The 25133-nt window shown below is 44.0% G+C and overlaps 1 long non-coding RNA gene across 7 annotated transcripts in view; it reads left to right on the top strand.

Moving 5' to 3' along the window:
* LOC137663108 (uncharacterized) overlaps positions 1-12993 on the top strand; it is a 57092-nt gene extending 44099 nt beyond the window's left edge. For 5 of the 7 annotated variants that reach the window (XR_011048122.1, XR_011048117.1, XR_011048121.1 and 2 more), the window contains 4 exons: positions 9773-10419; positions 10687-10788; positions 11375-11533; positions 12434-12993. This is a non-coding gene — a long non-coding RNA (uncharacterized lncRNA). Of the gene's footprint in view, positions 1-9772; positions 10420-10686; positions 10789-11223; positions 11313-11374; positions 11534-12433 lie in introns of all 7 variants that reach the window. The other 2 variants (XR_011048120.1, XR_011048119.1) reach the window with 2 other exon arrangements.
* The last annotated feature ends 12140 nt before the right edge of the window (positions 12994-25133 follow it).

The following is a 25133-nucleotide window of genomic DNA, read 5'->3' on the forward strand; positions in this document are numbered from 1 at the left end:
ATGCTGCCTCCAACTAGCTCCGTCACCTGCAAACTGCCTTCTGTGAGTGCCTTTCCTCCCTGCTGCCTTCTCCTACAAGCCCTCTGATCTCTGCCCAGCTAGTGAGTGACTGCTCATCCTCTCACCTTTACAGAACTTTACCTCAAAGTGCCCACCCCCTCTGGAGCTGAGGTCAAAGCCTCCAAGTCTATGCAAATCTATAGCATTATTTGCCTGGTGTATACCCATATCGGTGTGGCACGGTTGCATTCTTTGCGTGACTGTACAGAAAGGAGTGTCTGAGTGTTTGTGGAGCTGGAAAGGACCTTTTTTGTGTGCACACAACTGGTATGTAGGGCATGAGTAAGAACAGTTATGCAGTTTTATAGAGTGAGAACAGTATGCTGGGAAGCTCCACGGTGCCTGTGATACTTTGTCTGAGCTGTTTTGGTCTAGGACGGGGTTTGTCTAAATCATGGTGATTGATAGTCGTTTTGAACAATATCTTACTATAATGTCCTGGAGCTGATTGTGGCAATGGGATAAAAAGGTGGATTGTGAGAGGCAGAGGAAATACTGGACTTTAGTGCTTCTAGGAATAACAAAATGTCTATTCTTCAGTATGTTTAGCAATGCATACAGAAACAAACAATCTGTGGGGTTGCTTAGTGTTTTTTCAAGCTTTTATTAGGATGTTAAAGGTAAAATCTTAGCCATCTTGAAGACAGTGGGAAACTCTGCCTTTGTCTCTCTTGGGTCAGGGTTTCTCCCTTACGTCTGTACCTGCTGTAATTGGCAAATCACCAGAAACCCCATCGCAGCTATGCTAGGAGAACAGAGAGGAGCAAGCGTCTGAGCTGTACTTTCCAAACAAAACGGAGTGCGCCCAGGCAGTGCTCAGGGGCGGGTGTTGTCCCTGGCCACCCTCAGTCCATCTCCACGCTGAGGGTCTCTTGAACAAAGAGGTGGAAAGAGCCAACAGGAAATGTAGCTGCTTGGAAACAGGGCTCCTAGGTGGTAAGGGACTCATGGCAGGCCAGGGGCAGAGCTGGGAAGAGACCCCGTTGGCCTGACCTCCTCTGATTGTGTAGCAGTCTATATGTGCAAGGAATTTAGGCGGTATCACAAGTAACTAAAGTTACATTGAGTTAAATGCATCCCAGAAGAAAGCAACTTCTGCTCCAAAATCCTGACAAACACAAACCAGAAAAAAAAACAACTCAATTGCCCAGAGATCTTGCTTATGAGATGTATTAGTGCCTGGAAATTCTCCAAATTTAAGTGACAACTGTTTGGAGATGGAGTATGTGAAATGGTGCCATACCTCATTTCTGAGCAGTGCAAGCATGGACCAATTTGACTGCATGCTGCTTCAGCTCAGTCATGGGCTGGGAATTTCTGTACTGAGTTTTAGCCTAAGAGCAGTTACATCAGCCCAACTTATAAATCTCTCAAAGATCTTAAAAAGATGCTACTGATCTCCAAATGATAGCCTCTCAGATATTATTACTGAAACTTTCTGGAGGTAGTGCAAACCAGGAAGGAGCAATTAATCCTTGGAGTAACCTCATTTACTCTAGCAGTTTGGCCCTGAGGGAGTAGGAGCACTTGATGTCTGACAGCAGCCCCAAATGTCAGTATTTCTCCCCTTGTTCATTTGCCTGCTTGCTGTGGTAGATTTCATGCCGTTATAAGCTGTTTATGTACAGCCTGATCAAAGTACTTAATGACAGGGTTAATTTCTGTGTATAATGAGGAAGTCAAGACAGGAGGCAGGTACTGTGTAATCGAATTTTTCATTTTGGAATTTGTTTCTCTTCTTGTAGGGCTTAGCTTTGATTTTATTACCATTAATGTCTGCATTTACTATTCTTTCTAGTCCCTCAGATGAGCTAAACCTACTGCGGAAATAGCAGAGGCACTGAATTATTCCAACAGCTTCCGTAAAAGTATGATGATAAAGTAAAAAGAGTCTATAACTTCTCTGCAACAAGACCTCAAAATGCAGTTTGGTTTGGGGGACAGTTCTTAATAAAATTACACTGCTTAAATAGTCTACTGAGACATCTAATCCTCATTTTGTGACTCAGTAGGTATGTACACAGGCATGGATGCTTAGGTATGTGTGTATGTAGCCAGAGAAAGAGACAAAGATTGTGTTAAAATATGGAAATCTGATAGTTTATGACAGTTAAGCGTGTGTCTTCAGCAAGACTTTGCAGACATAAATGAATCCCTACAGCATCCCTTTGAAAGAGCTGATGGTGAGAAAGAGGTTAACTGTCCTCATTTCTCAGAAGATGGAAATGGGACATGGAGTGTTATATCTGCATTTGCCCTGCTTATTTCATTTTTAGATGCACTGAACACTGTGAATATTTCTGGACATTGAAAACTCTAGGGGTACAGAAGTGATGGAGACCTTAGAATATATGGCTCTCGCTGAGGTAGCCAGCTTCAGGAATAAAGCTGGAAGCGGAGATGAAATTAAACCTGAGCATATGCAGCTCACCCTGCATCGACTGTGTTTCTCTTTTTCTAGCACTCCGTAAATTTTAGGAAAACAGGGATTAAAAAGTTCATGTGATGCTAAATTCTGTTAACTACTGTTAGCCAAGTTTCCTTCTAGCTGAGGCAGAAATCTTTCTTTGTGAGGAAAGCGTGCACCTCTGTAAGCACCACTGTGCAAGCTGTAGTTTGCAAATGCGGTGGGAGGCTTTGCTCATGCTAATTTGGGCTCAGTCATGCACCTTCTTTTCCTCTTTTACATGCAAATAGCAGCTGTGTCAGTCTCTGGGATGCCTGCTTGTTCCTTTAACGGAGAGATTCCAGTTCATATACCTTCAACCAGTTCACTTGTGCGTGGGCAGAGGTATAGCGCAGTGGTACAGTTGCTGACAAGGAAAGAGCTGTGATGGAGGTTGGAAAAAGTTAGTGAAATAGATAAGTTTTGAAGGAAGACGCTGAGCTCTTCTGGTGTGTTTTCATTTATTTAAAAAAAAAAGGGAGGGGAGGAGAACAGCAGAGGACTACACAAAATGGTAATCCATGATCCTGCCCCCATAAAAAGGGATCTCGTGACTGCCAGAGGGATCAGTTTCTGTCTTTGGAACCCAAGGGTTCAGGCAGCAGCCCTGGGGCTGGAGTGGATCAGCCACCAGTCTGCACAGCCTGCGTTTTCCATGGTGGGGTGCAGCATGGCTGCCCTGCTGCAAAGACAAGGGGGTCCACAGTACTGGTTCAGGGCCAGCATGCAAACTGAGTAGAAGTAATTGAAAATAAAGCATACTGGCATACTTTCTCCTCTGTCTTCAGCGTTCACCTCTGCTGTAGGGTTGTGGCTACCTGAACCCAGCCACTACATTACTGTGGCCTCTTCCACTTCTGAAAGGCCATCCCTGCCCTTGTGTCACAGAAGTCAAGGCAAAATGAAATCAGATAAAATAATTTCCATGGCATCACTTTGGATGCCACTGAACTTACTGAAGAAAGTAGTCAATAGTGCCATGCAGGCCGCGCAATGTAAGTGTTGTACAACCAGGACCTGTTTAAAAGGGTGTTTGATTTAGGGTGCAAGGGTTTCCAGGAATTTGGAGTGCGAAGTTTTCTAGGAAGGTCAGGTCAAAGAAATATGATGTCCCTGTGAAGTTCTCAGTTGAGTCTGTAGGTGGCTTGCCACAAGGGTTTTCAGAAGGTGACAGCTCGCCTTTCAGAAAGCCCTGGCTAGTGCTTGTCTGTTCTCCCCCAAAAAGACTGCCTTGATGTCAGTGCCGCAGCAGGCCTCACTGTACAGCCAGCACTCACCATATGTCCGCCTCTTTCTGTGTCCATGGACACCCTTGGAGGCTGTAACTAACAACTGTGAAATAACTGTGCTTCAGCTCCCCTCTGACCTGCTTTATAATCTTCTTAAATATATCCCCTCTGTGTGCGTGCAAGTGACAGAGAGCGGGGTAAGGGGAAGAAATGCGTGCACATGCTTTAATCGTACTGATGGAGTCAAAGTGATGCCATCTTTATATGGGGAAGGCCCTTAAACACCTCTCTAGCCTTGCCACTGATCTGTGCGAAAACAAGGCTGTGACCTGTAGGGTTTCCATTGACTTCAGATTTGGCAACACTAAATTAAGTGGGTTATTGTTGTGACACAATAGGATGAAATCCTGGCCCTAGTAATGGCCGTGGATTTTGGTATTGATTTTGAAGGTATTTTAGGATTTCAGCTGTAGAAATTAGAAACCCCATGATGAAATAATCTAGTTATTTCCTGTCAAACAGAGGCTCCTCAGCAACATGGATATTACAGAAAATGCTTTTCAAATGGAAATGTATCCTGTTGCAAAGGAACACATTGAGCTATTGACCCTGCAAAGTAATACATGCATATAATATAGTTATTGCCTGTCTATTTAAAACTTCCTTGTAATAATGTGGGTGGATCCGGTTATGCTGTTCTCCACCATAATGACAACTTATCTAAAGCAATTTGTTGCCCGGCCTAAATTTTGCAAAAATATCTGGTCTTTAAAAACTTTGAGAAAGGGACGTATTTGCACCTGACATGTCTACAAGTAACTTAGATCAGGTTATTGATTGGTCTTATATATGTTGTTTTCCAGTGGGAGGATGAGACGGAGAGGCCAATCCATTACTGCAGCTATCTACCACTGGAAAGCAATACCGCTAATGATACAGGTTTTCAATAACTGATTTATATTATCCTGCAGTCAATAAAAACTCATGATTTTATCACTGTATTGTTTAAAGCAATGCTCCCAAATGCTGGCAGGCCCCAAATCTGACCCTCTGTAACATAGCTGCTGTGTTACAAGCAGGTGAAAACTCAAAAAAACTCCACCAGTCCTCCGGAGTCTGGAAAAGCTCTTTGCTCACTGGTCCTGTGAGCCCCAGCTGGTATGAGGCTTGTTCCAGGGAGCTATTCCTGTAAAGACTAGCTATGGCTCCAGCAGCTTCTCCCCTGCACCCTGCCACCCCGGGGGAAGGATGAAGGAGTTACAGTCCCTTCCCTGGGCAAATATTGCACTTAAAATCTCAGTGACTGACTGCTAATTTGGTGGTGATTAACAAGAAATCTGTGTCAGTGGCTATAAATGAGAGGCTGTAACTGGATCCTGTCTTCCTCCTTCTAGGGATGTGAGTACTTTGGGCACCACAGAGGAACTGCCCACTGAATCCAGCGTGGTGCAAAGCTCCTGGGGGAGAGAGCGGCAGCAGCGAGGAGCTGTGTTTGCTGGAGAAAGCGTTTGACAAGCTGTACAGGAGCCAGCCTGAGCAGTCAGAGGGCGCAGTCCTGTCCTCTCTTTCGGTTGTGTTTGAACACGAGAGCGGTCACGTCAGACCTGTGACATGTGGGCTGTCGTAGCAGGTCGGCTCAGCTGGGCTCGGGGCTCACCTCGGGATGCGCTGGTGGCTCCCAGCAACACGTGCACGAGGGCAAGGCTGCGTGCAGAGCAGCCGTGTGCTCCGAGGGGAGAGCGTGGATGTAGCGTGGAGGTTTGCGTGTTCAGATGGGCTCACCTGTGGGGACAGTAAATGGCTTTTCGGACTTGCACACGCCCTGTTTTCGTGCAAACGTTTCACGCAGCTTTGTAACATGCGATAGCTGCCGAGCATCTTTTACACAGTCACAGTCTAGTGACTGAAGGATCCACTAATTAAGAAGGCCCTAATTAGGTTTTTAAATGATAAACTGTAATAGCTCTAGTGCAGCTGTTGTAAACTATAGAGTAAATTATACCCAGTTGAAAGAGGCTTTAATTACATATTTATATAACAGACTTTAAGGACTTAGAAACATAAAAGAATTTTTGTTATCTGCAATTAAAAAAACAAGAGAGTAACAACAGGGCTCTTAAACCAATGAAAGCAAGGAAATTCAAAGTTAATCTGAAAAGCTACTGGTACTTTCTTTTCTGCTCATGGCATTCTATTTTTGGGGTGGTGTTTTTCTTCTTTTTTGTTTTCGTAATGGATGAGATAAAGAAGTATTGTCAGCCAGGAGTTTATGCCCCCTGCTCTCAATTTCCTAGCTTTTATAGGTCCATGTGCAGCATTAATGATACTTTGGCAAACTCTCTGTGGTTTCATTTTTGCAGAAATCCTAGCAAGAAGACTCTTATCAGCAAGCTTTCCTCTTTGCATCCTGATTTACAGAATAGTACACGTGCCCTTGTGAAGTCAAGAGCTCAAAAATTGGTTGTATTGGGCCCTTGGAGACCATGTTCAGGCCAAATCTGGCCTGCACGTTGTTGGTGCAGTTTTGGCAGCCATTCACTATGCTGTGCCTACCAAGAGAAGAAGCGGTTTGGATATATCTGGGACTATTCAGTTATTTGGAGGTTGCACTCTGGGCTTCTTTTTTACGGGGCTCAGTCCTTTCCTGATGTGCTGTCCATTGCCTGATGGCTTTGCTCATCTGTTGCCAGCTCTTTTCGTTTCTTAGATTACTGCTCTTCAGGATAAGGGCTGTGCCTTTTGTGCCTGTGTGCTGCCATCACATAGAGGACACGGACATTAGGCTGTGATGTGCAGAGAGCTCAGTACCTTTAGCTGCTCTTAGGGGCTGGCCTTCACAGCTGTAGGACTTAGCAGCCCCATGTAGCCAAACAAGGTAGAGCTTTTTGCTTATTCCAGCTGCATCCAAGTATTTTTATCTGGAAATGTCACAGCAAGGGAAATAAGGAATACAGTTCTCATCGTTAATTTTTATGGCTGATTAATTAGCCCAAAGAGTATTAAATTGTGCTAATGTAGTTTGCCTCTTCGATGCTGTCTTTTGACTTCAATGGAACTAAATACATGCTTAAAGTTAACTACATGCCTAACTGCTGTGGTGAATCGGGGCCTAGGGCATTAATTAGAACCTGGCTCAGATTTACTTTCAAGGCTTTCCCCCCCCCCTTTTTTTTTTTAACTCTTCAGCACTCAGCAGTTTAATTGGTATGCAGATGTTCCCCTTTATTGCTGGCAGAGGCCTCTGTCACTGTTCTGAAGGTACTCAGACATCAAGGCTGGTACAGTGGGCAGGAAGAAACCCCCCCTGAAGGCTTTCAAGCTTTGTGGGAAATAATGATGTATGAGACAGGGATTCCTTTGGAACCTGAAGGGAACATGACAGACAGAATAATATGGGAGGAAAACATTGTCTTCACAATTGAGACTGATGGTCTCATCTTGTCTCCTTGTTATTGTTACCAACCAAGACTGAGATGAGCTTTCTTATGAAGAACTTCATTTTGTGGCAGGTTCTATATGTTGGACACACTGTGCTCAGTGGTAGCTTTCCATCCAAGGTACAGATATTGACAGGCTGTGAGGAACCCTTTGGGGTGGTGTTTTAGCTTAAAACCTAACATTCCTTCCAGCATTGAGATGCATTTTGTCAGGAATGACAGTTGCAATTTGATAATCTTTTGCCGCTTTGCCTGCCTATCTCAAACAGCTAGCTGGAGGGGAGAAACCCAGCGTTGTTGGGCACAGGAGTGTCAGCTTTATGAATCAGCTTTTCTCACACTTTATTAATTTCTCTTTCCAGTGGTTAGTGCATGTTTGCAAGAGACAATTGATTTGTATGGATCTGTGTAGGATGGAGCAAAGCTGGAACTAAAGGAGGAGTGCAAGTTGACAGCAATGCAATAGCTTTAATTGACAGATAGCAAAGGCACTATTTAAAGCAACTTTTCTTCTGCTGTTTAGGTTAAAAATGGCCCTCAATTTGTCCTCCCATTGCCATGTTCAAAAAGAAGTGTTTTCATGTATATTCATTTCAAATAGATTAGCTGAAATATCAAGTGCTCATTTTCTATACTTGTATTTTCAAGTTAGATGATTCAAAATGCTGTTGCGCAAGGTACAGGAAGATGGCTGTTCCTTAACTCCTCCAGAGTAAAAGCTGTCTTTCAGGGGATGCTTTGCACATGGGAGATTTGTGTTAGTATTTTTTGGCACCCACAGTTTCATCAGAGATGCATTTCAGCTAATGGGAGGCAGAAGGACTGATACACATGCTGCATGTTGTGGGTGCAAAAATGCAAATAGAAATTACACCCACCATGGAAAGGGCTAGGAAAATGTACCTTCCTGGATGTGAGCAGGGCAGGTTAGGAGACATCATCTGCCTCTTACAACTGGCTGTTACTCTTTACATTTCTGGAGAACTGGGATCTTGCTGTTAATCTTATAAAAATAGATGCTGTGGTGAAGCCAGAGGCATGAATAAAATTGGATGTTAATCTTAAAGCACATTTTTTACAGCTATGCACTCAGAGCCAGTGAATCCAAATGATTTTGGAAACTCTGTGTTTGTTACTTATTCAGATCAAAATGCCATGGGGAAAGAGGTCAGTGGCCCAGGTACATATTGTAACATTTGGGGCTCCTTAAAGTTGAGCAGATGAGCGCAGCAAATATTAAACATCAAACATCTCTGGCTTGACACAAATAATAGGCAAAGCTGAAAAAAGCCTGCTGACAAGAGGAGTGGGTGTTGGTGGGTGACTTGCTGCAGTTTTAGAGCTGTTAAGTGTAGGTTTTTTAGCATTTTCATTAGTTAAAAGTGGAGTGGTAGTTTCTTCACTCCCTCTGAAAAGTTACTAATTCACTCTGAAATACAGGGTAACCCACAATGATTTAACAGATTTGTAACGTGCTTTAGAGTGATTTCAAGTAACAGACGCCCTCCTCCTCTCCAAGCTTCCCACTGTCTCATCTCTGCCCTCACTCCTTTCTCTGTGTACATCTGCACCAAAATGCAGAGCAGGGGCTGCCCCACGTGTGGCTGTCATCTCTCTAGCTCCAACGTCAACAGGCTGGGCAGCTTTGACCACTAGTGCTCATGCAGGTTTGCCTCGTTCGCAGTGTTCAGAGACAGAGGCTGTTATCTGTGTTTGGATGTTGGGAACGGCATGCTAGAGCATGGAGGGATTCAAAAGCTGCTGCTCTGCAGGTCCTGCTGCAAGCAGAGAGGCTTTCCTTAGAGTAGCCCTGACGTGCAGGGGCTGCCTTTTACCTAGCGCATGGAAAGTGCCCAGCAGAACATGGCCGAGGACCATGATTAAGGTCCCCAGGAGGCTCCTGGAATACAGGCAACATTAAGTAATCTGCAGTCCTCTGTGTCTGATTCAGAGAAGGCAGATGAGTTGTGTTCCCAAGGGGTTGTCCAACAAGAGAGGCAGCCTGTGGGGATGAGAGGTGGTCAGGGGATTTTCTACGGTTGTCAAGCTGAATGGGTCTCAGCTATCTCACAGTCCAGCCGACTTGTGCCTACATATTGCTGTGCTGGGTGACCATGCCTATGGCAGGATGCTTAAGCCGGAGGCCCTTTGCGTGGATGATATGTAAATTTGATGGAGCCTCGCTGAGAAAGAGCTGGCCTTGCATTTACTCAGAGAGGTCTCTGGTGGTTTGTGGTAAGGAATTGGGACCTGGGGCTGAAGCCACAACCTCCAGGACCAAACCACAGGATTTACACAACTGCCAAGGCCTGCCCATTTGTCTTCCCAGCTGAAGGTCTGTGTCACCACACATCTGCTGCTTTTCTGTCTGCTCTTGTCATTGCTGTTTGAGGGAAGAATCTATTTAGTTCAATATAGCAATGTTGTCTAGCTTAGTTTAATTTTATTCGCTGCTGATGATTTGTTACTATTCAGTGCATCCATGGGTTTGTTTAGTATCAATAACGAAGGGTAGAAATACTTGAATGGAAAGATAGATGGAAATGCTGAGGCTCTGGAGGACTCCAGGGTTTCTTTTGCTCTTTGTTTCCCTGTTCTAGGAGGCCTGGAGAACACTTATCCATTCATAACATATACTATTCAAGATGCACGGGCCTGAAAGTTCACTGTAAGTTTCTGTTGCTTTTCTGGTGTGACTGGTATAGATCACGTCTTCTAGCAAACTTTAAGGAAGAAAGCTTTTGTTACAAGGAGACATGGTAAGTTTGTGCACCCAGCCTCTATTTGGAAGAATATTTTTTGTGAAACCTTTCTTCCTCCAGAGGCTTGAGCCAATTGCTTTTGATCTGGGAGCTTACAGTGTGAGTAAGTGCGGCCATATTAGGCTGGATAGATGTCACCCGCAGGGATTCACACGTGTAACTCTCCTTGACTTGAACTGGAGAAGGGCCAGAGTTTGTTCGCTTTCACATTCTGTCACTGAGAAAAATGAATGCTGTTCTACAGAAGCTATAATTTCTTCCTTTCTTCCCAAGTAGATGATGACTAAAGAAGGCCTGAACTGAGTATAGATATTCTTATATTTACTTGAAATGAATGTAGCTCATAACTCTTATTTTAGCACCAATCTGGAACACTACTGTGAACAGATTTACCACGTCTGCCTGTTCCTTACCTTGGCATTCTGGCACTTATGCTCGTTCTTGGACTGATACTTGGGAGTTTAATGAAGCCAAATGTCTGAAAGGTGAGTAGGTAAAGGGTAGATACTTTCATATACACACATATTTCTTTTGTGTGCTCCATAATCTTCTTTTAGTTCTTAAATATGGTTTTACTCTTCTGATACTAAGGGCCTTGGCACTGATTTTTGTTCTGGTATGTCTGTCATCAGCAGAGTTATTAGCTGTGTTCCAGTTGCATGGTCCTTTGTTGCTGGATTGAAAAGATCTACTAACTTCAACCGTGTGTTTTTAGACTAGATACTTACAGAAAACCTTTACTGTGTTTATAGAAGGAGCAGATTTAATCTGGAAGTCATTGAGAGAAACCAATAAAGAACTTCCTTGATGTGATTTTTGGAATTACTCTGTGGAACTGAATTGCAAGTTTTCAGGTATTGGACATAAGGGCACTTGAAAGCATAAAGAAGGTTAAGTGTAGATGATAATGAAAATGTTATCGGTATTTATAGGTCGGTCGATAATGTCAGTATATTAAAGTGATGTGAAATATCTCTTTGATTTCATGGACAGTGCCTTACTGTATATAGTTTACTGTAATAACATGATCCTTGGTATACATTGATGATAAGTTTAACTTTTTATAAAGTTGCCTTGAAATTGCCTTATGAAACATATGTTTATTACAGAACATGTACAGTTGCTATCTGCCTACTGTCATCGCTGTTACAGCGACCTAAGCTAAGAAAACACATTTGGAAAAAACATGTGCCAAGCAGAGATGGTTGGAGGTTTTTTTTGTTAGACTTGCTGGAAACATTCATCAGCAGTTGGAGATGTGGTCTTTCAACTGTATTTCTTTCACCCAGATTGTATGCAAATTGCAAGATTCTTCAAGCATAAAGTCATATGCCAGGAGTATGATATTAGCATTTCTTTTAAGAAGAATAACTTTGGAGTAAGTACCTTGTCTGGAGAATTGCTTTCCTTGTCATTCATCACTGTGTACCATATTTGTAGGACTGCAGTAACTGGAAGGAAGGAAAATACTGGAAAGTGTTTCTGTAATTGGAGCTGGGTTTGGCAGAGAGTTCTGCCTTTCTGGAAAAAAAAAATGCTGGTTTTGGTTCTTTGCCATCCCCTTTTTGTGCTGTTGTGCACTGGAATAAAAGACTAAAGGTGAGCACTAGGTGAGCTGTGAATTCGCTTTGGAACAGACTTTGGGAATCTCTGCTCTGACACACATTTTGATGTTACTTTTTCTTGGGCGACCTTATTCACAGAATGTCAGAACATATTCTTCCAATAAGATTTTGCATAGTTTGATAAATGTTTGGATAAATTTCATACCATCTTATCAAAGTAGGCACAATAGTTCTTTCTTGAGGAACTGAGCTAAAAGGAAATGCTCATTTATGTTGGTGGGATAATAATTAAAACTACATATCCAAATCAGTGGTTTGTTATTCTGTTGCAGGAGTAGGCTGAATCAAAGCCTCTGTCAGCAATTAGAGCTGAAATACTGAATTAACATACAAATAGTAGCATGTCAGGAGTATATTCTTCTACTGAGGACAGTGTTGAGACGTACCTTGCTCATAGAAGCTCGGGAAATATTGTGAGACTTAGACAAACACAGCGCATGCTGGGTCTGCAGGGATGTTGCTGCTCGCTGAGCACCGCACACTCTGAGCATGTTCTTGGCTGATGGAAATCTGCCCAGTATTGGGGGAGCTTGGTAGTATGGGAGATAGTCATTAGCTGCTCTATTTGGATGGCTTAACACTTTCTTGTGGGGTAGGATGCACCCTCTGTTCTCTTTTGCATCTCTGAGACTGGTGTAATATTGACTGTCATCAGGTTTCATTAGTGAAGCCCTGTAAAGCAAAAAAGGAATGGCTCTATAGTGATGCTAAAACTTGGCATGTTGTTTATATTAAGTGCGTGAGCAGAGATCAGTAGCCATGAAGACACTGCTTTTCCAGAAATATGAAATATTTAGGTAAAATATCTAGGTAAAATCTGAACAGAAATTTGATTACTGCCTGCTAAAATGGTGACCTCTTCCCTTCTAAATAGGTTCGATTCTCTTCTTGATGAGACCCCTGCACCTTCACCTAGATTCCTCCTGGAGCAGCTGCGGTGAATGGATCTGACCACCGAGGGAATCTGGCCCACTGAATTCCTTTTCTTTCAGTGCAGTTAAATGAAAAGTGTGTGTCTTTTGAAGAACAGTCACTGAAAGCAATATTGATGACTGCCAGGGCATCTACAGACAAGGATAAGAAAATTACTCTACTACAACAGGGAAGACAAAGGGGCTTTGTTAACTCTTTCTTGTAGGTTGTATATATTAATAGTAACAACTAAAGTTTTGTATTTTTTCAGAGAAACACACAAGGCTTTGAATTGTATTGTTTTAATTGCAGCTAACTGGATGAATTAAGTGGAAAATTGCACACAGTACTTTGATTGTCTAACTCTCTGTCTGTAAGGCTTTGGGAACAGTTTGTTATTATAAAAGAACAGCACTAACAAGAAATCAGCCAACATATAATTGCTAGGCTGGGGGGCAGTTTGGGGAAAGCTGATATTTATTTATAAATTATTAAATAAAAGCACATAATATGTGGATCATCTCTCTCTGCCTCCGCACTTAATACATTACTCATCTTCCTAAATTTCATGTTCTCCAGGACATTGCTTCTTATAACCAGTGCAGGCATCAAAACCACCCACATCCAGGAAAGGAGATGCCTGTGCATTTGTTACAATGGCAGTTTTGGTTATGGGACTCATCTAAGAACGTGAGCCTTCAGTTCAAGAAAAGGTCTCTTGACCAGACTTTCAAAGGTTGTTTTATGTGCCTAAAATACACATGAGCATCTGGGACTCCGTTCAGGTAGCCTAAACTCTGGCCAGTGTTTCCTACTGACTAGGTACTTTTGGAGATTTACAGCCAGCCAATACCCTAAATAGAAGGGCTTAAGAGCAATTTAGGCATTAAATTTAGCAGGGTCCTCAAAAAAATATTGGTTATATAATTCCCATCAGTTTTGGTAAGAATTAGGTAACTTCTGATTGTCCCTTATGCTTCTCTCTGCACACCTAGTGCCTTACTATCTTGGGAAACACAGCCACTGTGCAAGACACAGAGAGGAGGTAGATTGTGGTTGGACTCACCAGGAAGGTGGAACAGTACTTCAACCTCAATGTTTTTGGCTACCAAACACCTGTTCCAGCTCTCCTGGGGCATCGAGCTGCAGTTCTTCCCTTCAGCATAGATTTGTAGGCTTTTTTCTAGGAGATCAGAAGTAACTATTAACATTGGCCCAGCTCTTCACAGCTATACACTGTTTCCTCTCATTTCCAGGCAAGAGCCAATAAACTGAAATTATTAGGGATTAGCCCTCCGAGGCTTTCTAGTTCTGTGGGAAGAGCATTCTCCCCTCCACCTTTCCCCTGGCAGCTGAGGAGATGAGTTCTGGGGACACCCACAGCCCAGGCTCCTTGCCTTGCTGCCCTTCTCAAGGGGCAGCAGTAGGTGATGGTAGATGTGGCACCTGCAGTCAGGTACATAGGGCAACCAATAACTGTGTATTTCAGAGCACCCAGTTGCTGACCAGGTGCACTGACACATAAGCAGTTCCTCATGTGCCCACATAACGAGGGGCTGGGTAACATCCTGGCCTCACAATTGAGGTGTGTCTCCTACAGACTGAGAGCCCCTTGGCATTCTGCAGCGGAGGGTCTGGAAAGATGTGCCATCACCTGGGTAGCTGGCACTGCCGGACACATCTTTGCACTCACAGTGCCGCAATATGCAGATGATGTTTGTGCTGTACAAAAAAATTGGACTATTAAACCACTTAAACAGTGCTTATGCAACTTTAAAATGGTAGAGGCTTAATTTTATGACTTCATCTGCAGGCTTGTTAAAACTTACATGCCCACACTGAAATGATGTGAAGATTATATCGATAATACTGGCTACCAGCCTACCTGATGTGAAACTGATATGTTGTGCAGAAGGTGCCTGAGAGGTGGGACTGGGCAGAGTTTAGCTTTGCACAGCTCTTGCCAAGAGTTGCTTGGTATCCCTGTCACTGTTTTTTGAAGCCTGAAAATATTTTCCACCAAATAACGTATTTTTTTACAAGAGAACGCAGCTGCATTTATCAAAGGTCTTGGCTTTTACAGTAAATCTGGCTTGTATAGTTTCCTCTCTATATGTATGTTGCCTGCATAATTACCAAGTCATAATGAAAAACACAGTTTTGTTAAGTGAGCTTTCAACAGTGGTTTTCAGTAATTCAGAAAATATTGGAGCTACTTCCAACAAAGGAAAAAAATCAAAACAAAGCAGCTTTGACAATGTTGATATACTCAGGGAAATAAATCTTCATTTTTAACCCTGTTCTATTATTCTCTCTTTGATACTAAAACCCATATAAAGCACTATTCATTTCAACCAGCTCAACAGGAGATAGCATAGGGCTTCTACCTCGCTCTGCCCTCCGTTGGAGGGGTAAATCCCAGCCATGCTCCCGTGTGGCCTTTGGCTGGGTTTTATGGGACAGCCTCTATCCAATGCTACGTGCGCGGCAAAAGCTGTCCTCGCTGCGAGATGTAACTCACCTTCACTGCACCTCTTTTTCCATCAGAATGTGGGAAAGTTGCTGGATTAAGTTCTCCTCAATCATGAAATTTGTTGTATTGGAGGCACTCAAAATATACAGCCTGTCAAACCACTGTGAGTTCACAGTATTTAAAGACAAGAGCACAGCATTACCAAGAAATGTGTCCTGTTGAGGCCCACAAATAACTTTATCAAAAGAAGGAATCTTGGTTTTGCCTGCTGCAGATACAGGGTGCATCTCAAAGCAGCCTAAAGTTAAAGATAGATTTAGCATCTGGTTCAGATCATGATACGGAGAAAGATTCAGGTTAATTAGTATTTATTCTGAGTTTATAGTTATTCCTTTTGGCTTGAGTAACAGGCAGGAGTTGGAGCTCCATGAAGTTGCTTCTCCTGTGATGAGATGAATGAGAGAGATGGTCTCTGAGGTTAAAATGTGTGTAGGGGTGGGAATGTCACTAAGGAAGACTGGCCATTGCCCCTGGGCTCTGTCAGCCTGCAGGGAGGGTGCTCTGAGGGCCTGCTCAGTGCTGGCAGGGAGAATCGGGTATAGGCATGGACTGGGGCATCCCAGGGAGCTGTGGAGAAGGGGAGGTGTCTCGGGTCCCTCCTCGATCTTGTGCCTTCACACCTCCGTACCCACATGACCCCCTTTGGCCACTTGTCCCCCTTTCTGTGTGTATTTGGCCCCAGGGAGTGGTTGCACAAGGGCGAGCCGGTAGCCAGCCAGATGCCAGCCTGCAGAGAAGGTGGCTTTGTAGACCCCCTCCAAGGCTTTCAGTTCCCCTTTCACAGAATCACAGAATCACAGAATGTTAGGGATTGGAAGGGACCTCGAAAGATCATCTAGTCCAATCCCCCTGCCGGGGCAGGATTGCCTAGACCATATCACACAGGAACGCGTCCAGGCGGGTTTTGAATGTCTCCAGAGAAGGAGACTCCACAACCTCTCTGGGCAGCCTGTTCCAGTGTTCAGTCACCCTCACCGTAAAGAAGTTTTTCCTCAAATTTAAGTGGAACCTCCTGTGCTCCAGCTTGCACCCATTGCCCCTTGTCCTGTCAAGGGATGTCACTGAGAAGAGCCTGGCTCCATCCTCTTGACACTTGCCCTTTACATATTTATAAACATTAATGAGGTCACCCCTCAGTCTCCTCTTCTCTAAGCTAAAGAGACCCAGCTCCCTCAGCCTCTCCTCATAAGGGAGATGTTCCACTCCCTTAATCATCTTCGTGGCTTTCTTGCCACTGTTTTCAGCAACACCGCCACAGCTTCAGTGCAGCCATTCATCTTAAATGGGGCTGTTTTTTTCTTAACATCTCCCTGCTGCTCCCACAGCCGGGAGGGGCCCACTTGCTGGACACCCAGCTTGGGACTAGACCTTCACATTTTTGCAGCTCCCATTTTTTATACATTTTTTTCCCCCTGCCAGTGTTCAGTTGGAGTTGAGCTGGTCCTAGCAGGATCTCCTGGGTATTTGGGCAGAGTGCCCCTTTTCCAGTAGCTACACGGACTGTTTTATTCCCTCAGGCGCTTGCAGAGAAGGTGATTTCAGTTTTGGGGCTAATTTTCTGGCTCCGCGGGTGCCCGGTGCCTGGTGGGGAAGGGCAGCGCCACGGTGGGCGGGCTCTGGGCCTCCTGCCACGCAGCCATAGGGTGCCGCCTTTCCCACTCTGCACCATGATTGGCTGGGCCCTCCCAGCAGGCGGGGCTGTTGGTATAAAATGGCTGCGGGCACGGCACTCTCTTTCTGAGGGGCTGAGGAGGTGGTGGCTGGGCCGTGGCTGTCTCTGGGCTGATGTCACGGCTCAGAGCATGGCGGGGACATGGCCGGGCAGCCTTTGCCTTGTGGGCATGGCTGCACAGGCACAGCTGGAGGCCAGGCAGTGTATGTAGACTTGTGACTCTCCCCTACCTTCCTTTCTGGAAATGTTTGCTTTAAAGTTGCAACGAAAATCTAAATTCAATTCCCTTAATGTGCTTTTGGCTGTCCTCCCCTGCCTGCCCTGTGGAGGAGATGAGGAGGTGCTGGCCCCTACTTGCCGCCTCAGGCAGGCTGCTGAGGTGAAGCTGCGTTTGAGGGCCTTACCAATACTTCTTTTTGCAGGGACCTCGCTGAGGAGATATTGGGTTGAATAGAGCTAAAATAGCATGAAATGTGTTTTTGAATGCAAGCTCACTTGCAGAGGGGTGGGAAAGGACTCCTAAACTTGCACATAAGCAAAACAGGTGGTAATTCTGTCTCTGGAGAGACTACTGAGCAGTGAGCTCGGGTCTCAGAGCATGGTGCTGGGCCTTGCAAAACTCTGGTATTGCTAGCTCCTCAGTGGTCTGCAGCAGCCAAGCAGGAGCCTCAGTGGACAAGACTCATTGCTTTTAGCACTTGAAAATCCTAAGTTTAAGCCAAACCATGTATAGTAAATGCTAAGAGAACCCATTTTGGGGATTCTTGTGCCATCATAAATAAACTGCTAAAAAAAGACAAGCAGGAAAGTGCTTTGTTGCTCACTTAATTATGGAAGTCTTATTATGTCCTGCTGTGCTGGTGGTAAAGGCCTACTATGGAGGCTAAATACAAATTAGATCAGGTGTTTTCCATGTCATTGTAGTCTTCAGTGTCAGCTGTTTTAGCAGTGCAACAAAACATTTGGGACAAGCAGCCCAGTTCCTTGAGAATTTGCCCGTGTTGATGTGTAAATCCTCTAGTGATTTGGCCACCACTTAGTGTCAGCATGGCATCCTTATGCTGCTCTTATGTATGCAAAGGTGTGGGCAGAGGGGCTTGGAGATTATCAAGCTGATTTAAAACTGGCTTTGTTTCCCCTTTTCCTGCTCCCTTCCCCTGATCTTTAATTAAATGACTGAAATGTATGTTCAATAAATGATTACAGATCACCTGTCTTGTGCCCCCAGAAAGAAGAGAACAGCACTCCTACTTGTTACATCTGTGATGGAAATGTGAGGACATCTGTGAATCCACAGTGAACTCCAAGCTGATGGCAGCTACAGGTAAGCTCAGAAATTAAGCTGTTACTATGGAAAGCAAAATGCTTGGCAGCAGCTTGCTCTTGCTCCTTGTGTTGACTACTTGAAAGTAAATTCAGTTTTATGCTATGCTTGGATAGAGTCTTTTCCACAGGCTAAGCGTTCTGCGGGTTCACTGGACAGAACTGACTTTGTGTTTTGGAGATGTGATGAGTCTGAATGGGCAGGTGTGGTAGGTGAGGTTAGGTGGATCTGCCACCCTGGAATGCATTGGAACTGGATTACAGTTGTGAGATGCTAGAGTTGAAAGAAGTTTTTAGTATGTCTTCCCTTTCCTTTTCTCTTGTGTTCTTGGGCAGGTGGGACTTGAAGTCTAGGACCTCAAACCTAAGGGCTTGGATTATTAATTCCTGCTCTTTGCTGTTCCAAAGTGGTGGTGGTCCTCCTCCAGCCTTTGCACCGAGTCTGAAAGCTCTGAGCAAGCACAAATCTCTGCCAGGGCTGAACATGAATACAGTTGTCAGTGTTAATGTTCAAATTATTATAGCTGGTTTTCAGAGCAAGCCTTTCTTTTACTATGATGTGTATACTTATATGCTTCTCTGAGCTGTTGTCTCAGGCTTTCTACAGATTCAGGAAGACTATATTGAATGTTGGTAAGTTCATACTAAAGAGGATGTGGTTGAGGTCACATTTTGAAATAGCTTTTCCACTGCAAGGATTAGTATCTACTGCCTTCCTTTTAACTGATGGCTTCAGTTCTGTAGTATAAATTTGTGGCAGTGTCTCTGGAATGCATTTGTAAATATATTTGCAGTAATATATTTGCCAAAGTTACATATTGAATAATTCCTCTGTTTCCAGCACGTCTGAAATGACCACATACAGAATGTAATTAAAAATGAATATGATATGGTAATTGCATGTTTCTATCAGCTTTTTAATACCTTACTAGGAAATACTTTTTCCTGTTTTATTACATCTTCTATTTAATGTCATTGACATGAGGAAAGTAAGCATATGTACTGAAGGAGGCTGGCTAAAACTATTCATTTGTGTTAGAATATTACGAAGCATTTTCACACTAGAGGCCTTTGGGAAAAAAAAAAACAAAAAATCCAATAGCATGGGAAGCCCGTGGTTTTCAAGTACTTGGTGTGTGTGGAAGGGAAAAGTTATAAAAGAGGCTCGTGGGAAACCAATAAGGGGGAAAAAGGAGGGTGACTTTTTTTGCATGGTTTACTGACCGTTTGACAAGTCAGACCATATGTATTTCTCTGAATTCCCATGACTGGCCAGGATCAAGCAAAGGATGTCTTGGAAAGGAAGGGAGATGTCTTGGATTCCCAAACATGGCGAGTTTCCACTTGGTGATTATCATATACTCAGATCTGTAGAGTGCTAAGTCTTTGGTTTAGTTTCCTGTACAAAGAAATGGAACATGACAGAAGCACAGATTTGCACTGTGGGATTGCTGGCATGTTTTAGAAAGTCCATGAGCTTTCAGGAATGCTCTATACAAACACAGCCAAGTGCCGAAGTACATGTATGTATTGAGGTAACACTTCACAATGCTATGTTAATTTCTGAACTTGTATAATTACTGAGAGTAGAAAGTACTTGGAAAGAACATCTTTTTTGAAAGGTTTTCTGCTGCTGGTTTTGGTTGAATCTACCTTACTGTACAGGCATGTTTTTGTCATGCGCTCTGTGTAAGGAGGGCACTCCCTAGGAATAAAAAATTAGCGGGAAACAAGGGGATATCATACTGTCCTGGTGCTCATGTTGCCAGCTGCCCACCAGACAGTCTCTCTGAAGTAGATGGCTTTGTCCAAGAATGAGAAATTTATTTGTGGACCTGGCAAATTCCTGGTATGGGGGGGGGTATGTTTGAAGCTCTTGGAAGAGCTCTTAAGTATATATGTGCCTGAGTATCCACAGCTGTCCTTTCCCTCTTCCTTTAGCTTGAGCTTTCTGCCATCTTGGTGGGAGGTCTCCTTTTTATGTGTATTTCTTAATACGTAGGAACTGAATGTAACTTTTATCTGTTTATGGCTTCTGCAGCATTCATAAGATGACCCTTTCCCACTGCACTGAATGCTTTCCCATTCTGCATGAATGATGCACACAGTGTTGGGCTGTATATATTATTTTTCACAGAAATAAGTTTTATTTCATGAAAGTGACCAATTGTAGAGAAAATTTGCAAATTAATGCAACTTAGGCAGATGTGTGATGGAACACTAGAATAAGTATATGTGTTGAAGTGCTTCACTTTCTTTCTATAACCTTCATTTTATCTTTGCTAAAATTCAGGCTGTCAGCATTGATACCCTGTTTCCTTGTTGGCCCTTCAGATTCCAAATGCATTTGGTAAAGTGCTGAGCTGACTGTATTTAGGATGGTGGACACAGTGCTGGTGTCATTGCAATCTGAGATAAAATGAAAATCGCTTTTGGACCAGTATGCTCAGTGTTTCTAGGAGGCCCTTGTAGAATAAGGAGCAGGCAGATGCTGTAGTGGGCATGTAACCTTAGTAATACTCTATGGATCTTCAGATAGGTGAGGCTACCATAGTGTGTGGGTTATTGCTACAAGCAGCAGTCCCCTTCAGCACTGTGGGGCCTGCTTTGTTTGGAAGGAGGTAGAAGAGAGGAGACGGAGCACCCAGGCTTTCCTGTCTTCAGGGAACCAGCAGCGTGGCCCATTGCACTCTGGCATTGCCAGTACATCATCCTAGAGAAAAAGGTGGGTGTTTCATTTGAAACACACTGCTTTCTCTTTTCAAAGAACTCTCTCCAAGCTTCCGGACTATATACTTCTGTCCTCACGAGGAACTGCAGAAATACCCAACCATGCAATCTCTCTTTCCGTCTCCTTATTCTTGGGAGAATGATGGACAAACAATTCCAATAAAGCTGCTCAAGTGCTTAGGTGATGAGGCTCTATCTGTCCAGACATCTCTGTGACATCAAAGAGCCAAATGCAGACTCCAACACTCCTGGGGCTCCTATGTTTCTCCCTATGAACCTTTCAGCCTGTTAAGCTCACCCCTGGAAGAGCCCTGCTTTTCCACTTGGAGGTTGTGGTGTGCAGAATGGAAGACTTACTTTATTTAAGTGTTAGAATAGTCATTCCATAGACTTTCACAGAGCTGCAAATTCCTCTCCCCAAGTCAAGTCGCTTCTCCCAATTCTTCTTTCTCTTTCCTGACACAGAACCATTTGCTTTAGTAGATCCTTGACTGCAATGCCTGTTGTGTGGCCCCTATAACAATACCATCCAAACAGTTCAGTGTCTTCCATGAGTTTTCTTTCTGCTACTCACAACAGTTAGAGAAGTGGTACTTACAGAGAAAGCATTAAAGCGACCAAAGAGCAACTGAGGCTATAGAGCACACTGAAGGAGCATTGTCACTGCTGTCTTGGGTCCCCGGATGGGATGTCCTAAAAGCCGCAGCTGCTTTCCCATCTTACCTTAACTCTCTGAACAAGGGTGGAGAGGAAGCAAGACAAGAAAAAAGTTTCCACAGTGATTGCAACACGCTGTGATACGCAGATTCCCTCTCCCTGCCCTGTGACAAGCATGGTGTAGGCCACAAAGTGCTGCAATCCTTATTGGGGCTTTTTGGGCCATTTATTAAAAGAATTCCATCTTTGCTGTCACGTCTTCCTCCCTCGCTGAAGGAGGGACTGACTAATTAGCAACAGTTCGGTGGCAGATGCTATTGTGAAAATAGTTTGATGGTGATCTAATTGGGAATAAAATTCTCTTAAAGGCCTGGGCACAAATTTTCTAACCTCTCTACGATATGGGCTCTGGCTGGTGCATGAAACCAGCCCACGCAGTCCTGAAAGCATGAACCCTGATGCGTGCAAAGGGTTGCTCCTCTTCCAAGAGGACCTTTGGGCCTTATGGTTGTGTCCAGTGCTAGTACTCACTGGTGTATTAAAAACAATAATGGCATTGACTGTTTGATATACCTAGTAACACTTTCTAATTGGAGAATATAATGCCGGGGTTGGTGGTAGTTACCTGTTTCGCTCCTCTGAACACAGTTAGCACACAATCAACATTGGTTGTTTTCTTCTTAGTCTGAAATCACATTAACATTAGTCATGTAAAAGGCTATACTGTTTTGAAACAAATATTTATCAACATATCCTATTGTGGTTTATTTTTAGTCTGCTGATGTGTTTGACTAGTATCTCATATGACCATGACATTTGTAAACAGAGCAGGGAGGGTGTGTCACTGCCCTTCAGGCTGGTATTTTCCTGGTGATTGTTGTCAGATCATGATATTCACATGTCAGACCTGAAACTCTAATTGTCACAGTGCAGACAGGAGAGCTATAACTTGATTTCTTGTGGTTACCAGCTTTTCCAGTTGCTTTTAGTTAGGTTTCCAGAGGAATGACTCAGGTGTGTAAATGTCGTGGACTAGTGCCATTTGAGGTGCCCACACACGTCGTGCCTGAACTCCAGCTATTGCTGCAGAGGAGCAGTGGCCTCCCAGGTGTCCTGTGACGCAGTCTCAGCCCCATGCAGGCATTGCAGATGCCCAGAGGTGGCTAAACTGTGTCGGACAAATTGTTCAGGCAACTGGCCCTCATTCTAGGTTTCTGCCAGCTGTTTCCCACAGGCGTCATTAGGGAGATACCTTCAGCATGCAGCCATCTGAGGAGATCCTCGTGCCTCCCATTGAGCAGGCATGGGCTCAATCCTCTTAGCTACTCCCTAGCTACTGCATCACTCACTGCAAGCGTGGTGATTTGGGCAGCCTACAGAGAGAGATGTACATACTTTTTCACCCTGATATTATTTGGGAACGTTTCCTCACATGTATGAGAAAATACAGCGGTCTTGCCAGCAGAAGATAGGGAAAAGCCTGAAAACTCTAAGTTAAAACTGCCATGCTTTAAGGTGTAATGAATTTGGCTTTTTATATATCATTGAAATTTATATACTTAAGTCAACTGTATCCATTGGTTTGAGGCTCATAGAGCTATCGTGCAGAAGATCAGTGAGTAGTTCAGAGGTGTGTGGGCTGCAGCTTGGCTAGCCGTGGTGGGCTGTGGGAGGTCGCTGCGAAACCCAAGAAAGCTGTTTGGTCTCTTATGTCTCTCCTTGTTTCTGATGATGAACTTTATAGAGAGAAAGTGTCTCTCACATATATTGTGGTACTTTCTCAGTACTGTGCTGGTTTTCTCCATAGTAATTTCTGCAGCTGTCACAAGAGTGGAATGAGCTTTGAGATTGTGGGAATGTGTCCTTCTCTATCTGAGATGATGTTTGGGAGTTAGCTGGCAGATTTCATGCCCCAGACAAGAGGCTGAGGCCACCAGTGGGGACAACATTTGTGCGATCATCGCCAGACTGCCCAGAAACAAGTTTAACAGACCGTGGATGGTATTTTCAAGGCAAATTAAGGTATCTGTCCCTACTCATCCCTATTTCCATCCCACCACAGATTGCAGCACACCACCTCAGCTTATCTGAGCACTCACAGGGATCACCCAGGCTGTGCTGTGTCAGAGTGAGTGCTTTCCATGCCTTTCCTAGCCTAGCTGATTTTGGCAAAAGCCTGCCCAACCACTGCTACAGGGAGATTTACATTCCCAAATCCCTTTGGCTGCTTCAAAAAATCAGAAGCTGCAAAAGTAGAAAACCTGGTGGATGGAATTACTAGTTATGCAGTTAAGAATGAAATAAAATAACAAGAAATGTAGGAAATAAATAGAGAGTGAACCACCTTGTTGCCTAGGAGAGGAGGATTTTGGGGATGCTGGAGTGCCTGCTGCCTTAGGGAAATGCTGTAATGACAGGCCAGCAAGGCAAAAGAGAAACGAAGGGTCTCGTCACTGTGTCACGTTGACAGCATGGTTCAGACCTCAGCTGGGGTGAGTGGGTGGCGTCCATTGCCTTTGCTTGTCAAACTCCTGGTCACCAAATAACAAGTTGATTGTTAAAACCCTTCAAAATATTTTCCAGGGCATGCATTTGCCCATGTTTGGTTTATTTTTTTAGAGCAGCAGTGCTCAGGCAGTGTCTGTTGTCTCAGGAAGGAGTGGCTGCCAGCCCCTGGGAAATCGGGGAGCTCCACAGAGGCACCTGCGCTGGTGGGGAGGTCGGTGCTCGCCGGGCAGCCCAGCTTCTCTTGGTTATAGGGCATCCTGACAGACCTTCCAAGCTGAGAGCAGAGTATGGCAGGAGGAGCCCTGCTCCGCTCCCCACCTTTGGTTTTATCCTGAGGAATGGAGACTTTAAAATTCATAAAGCCAGTGCCTTCCATCAGCCCTGCAAAACTAAAGATAAATGCTAATTGCCGAAGCCTCTCTCAATATGAATGGGCATACGTCAGCTCCTGAAAAATGCACTTGCTATTTTAGTTAAAAATAAACAAATCAATTCTTGGGCTTTTGAGCATTTAAGCTTCCTTAAGTAAGCAATAGATTTTTCAGAAGAAAACAAATTTTACTAGGGGGCAATCCAGTGAGTCCCATTAAGAACAGGCAGAAGCACCAGGAGACCCGGGTTCAAATCTTAGTTTTGCCAGTGTTTCCCAATATATTCCTAGAAAAATCAGCTAAATCATTTATAAGACAAGAATTATCTTTCAGTGTAGTCAGTGTACTTTTCTGATAAACCCAGAGCGATGACAGGTTTGTTACAGTGGGAATAAAATTCATCTTGCTGATAAGGTAATGCGAGAACTAATTAGATGAAATGTTTTTATAGTGTTTTTGATCCAGTGAGAGGGTAGGTGCGATCAGTTCACTGGTTGCCTGAAATCACTGAAGGGACTAGCATGTCTTGAAAGAAGCAATCGCTGAAATGACCCTGTAGCTCATTTGCATTGAGTGAAAGGATGGTGCTGTCTTCATATTCTTAATATTTTTGTTATCTGTTTTCACTGAACTGAGAGAGCTGATGGAGGCACTGACTGATAAGCACTCCTGCTGTACAGCGAGATTTTGGTTACTATGGGGGGCCTCCTCCCTGCCAGGATAAACTGGATGCTGGAAGAAAAGAATAGGGAAGGTCCCCAACAGAGGCACTTCTTTTAAAACAAAAAAAAAAACACGAAGTTTTTTTTCAGTTTGTGACAGTGAGGCAGCCTTAGCATTTGTTTCATGGAAACCTCTGCAGTTGATC

This window comes from Nyctibius grandis, chromosome 4 (assembly GCF_013368605.1).
Source record: "Nyctibius grandis isolate bNycGra1 chromosome 4, bNycGra1.pri, whole genome shotgun sequence".
Taxonomy (NCBI): Eukaryota; Metazoa; Chordata; class Aves; order Nyctibiiformes; family Nyctibiidae; genus Nyctibius; species Nyctibius grandis.